General features: G+C 28.8%; 1 protein-coding gene across 2 annotated transcripts in view; it reads right to left on the bottom strand.

The window, feature by feature from the left end:
- Positions 1–1,889, bottom strand: part of RASSF9 (Ras association (RalGDS/AF-6) domain family (N-terminal) member 9) — a 48,132-nt gene that overhangs the window by 13,873 nt on the left and 32,370 nt on the right. The window lies entirely within an intron of this gene.

Genomic DNA, 1,889 nt, shown 5'->3' with positions numbered 1-1,889 from the left:
TAACTTAATTTTTTCCCGTGTATTGGAAATATGTTTGTTGATACTATTTCCAATCCAATGAAGTTATTTTTATTTTAGACATTTCTTGGCTTTGTGCATCCCTACAGTTAAGAACTTGCGTGTGTGGTTTTTACTAATATTATCCCAATTTTACAAATGAGAGAACTGAGTCAAGGAGAGTTGCCTAAAGTCCCAATGCTGGGAAATGGGAGCGTTCCTTCTAGATCTGGCAATACGTGCTAACCTACAACTATTCCCTGAGAATAAATCATAATAGCCGTTATGACTACAAATATTACAAATATTTCCTAATTTTTATGAATGGATTATATTACTGTAGTTATTTTGAAATTACTTGCTTGGAATTCAATACATTTTTCTTTATAAAATTACTTTTTTACCTGCTATATATTACAAATATTTCCTAATTTTTATGAATGGATTATATTACTGTAGTTATTTTGAAATTACTTGTTTGGAACTCAATACATTTTTCTTTATAAAATTACTTTTTTACCTGCTATATAATCTATCAAACTCCTAGTTTGAATGCTTTTAGGTTAAGTATAAATTTATCTTCCTTCAACTATATCATTCTTCCATTTGAACATCCAGTATAAAGTATTGAGAGAGTCTCATGTATCTGATTTTGTAATATTAAGGGAATGGGGACAAAGAGATTGAAGGCAGATAGGGTGATATGGATGGTGGTTCCAGGAGTGGTCCTCACTAGGTACTGTGGGAGGGAGTAACCAACCGGTGGATGTCCTGATGGAAGGCTACATAGGAATACCATAGTTGCTTGCAAGTATAAGTTAGTTAAAATTATTTAACACTGGTTATAAAATCAGGATTGCCTGGATTGAAAATTTATTACTTCTGTGATTCATTATAGAGTAAAAGCATCGAAAGTTGTACATCTGTAAAGATAAAATAACTACCACAGTCACATTTAATTCACTTCACTTTCAGTTTGGAATTTTAGGTTAATTTGATAATTGTTCATTCCTACAATTTGCAAGCAGATATGTAATTTCATAAGTCAGAATGTAGTTGGGCCATGGCATTAAAGTATAGTACTTAGTATCCCTAATATCTAATTATTCACAAAGTTTCTTAAATAAATGATATGCAAAGAAAGATTTGGATCAGTTATCTAGATCATCATTTATAACAAGGAAATTCACAAGATGTCCCCTTTATCAGGTAAAAACAATGAATAAATAAAAATTTAAAATACTGCCTTACATCATGCTAAATAGGTATCTCACATTTTGGTTGTGATTAAAATACACAACAATCAAAACTTGAGAAATTTTACAATGAAATGTGTGTTGAAAATCGAATAAGATTATAGTTGTGTTTGGACTTGATTTGAACTCATTCGCCTATTTTGAGAATGATTCCTAACAAAAGAAAAAATTGTCCTTTTAGTTATTTTTAAACTATGACTCTCACTAACACATAACTATTTTGCACAATTATCTTTTACTATGTTTTAGCTATTGAAAAATGAATTAAAGGTAATTTGAAACATTATTTCAACAGATTTTATTACACATTCTAAACAGATTATACTACAGCTATAATTATGCATTATACATTTATGACATTTCTCATGCATATACCATTCTTAGTTGTATGGTGTTTTTAATACTTTACTAAAGTTAATAATATTAAAAATACCCTAAGGTTTATTTTGTTTTGTTGCTTAGCACACCTGTCTTCATTTTAAACTTGTTTATAATCACAAAATATGTTTGAAGAGTATTAATATATACACAGAAGAAAGTTTTAAAATGTTCATAATGCTACCACATTCATTTTTATTTAATTCCTTAAATTCTTTTTTCCCTGAAACATTGATGAGATTCATTTCTAAATAGTTG

Source organism: Propithecus coquereli, unplaced genomic scaffold (assembly GCF_000956105.1).
Source record: "Propithecus coquereli isolate 6110/MARCELLA unplaced genomic scaffold, Pcoq_1.0 Scaffold363, whole genome shotgun sequence".
NCBI lineage: Eukaryota > Metazoa > Chordata > Mammalia > Primates > Indriidae > Propithecus > Propithecus coquereli.
Note: the sequence above shows the minus strand (reverse complement) of the source record. Positions and strands in the feature narration are given on the sequence as shown.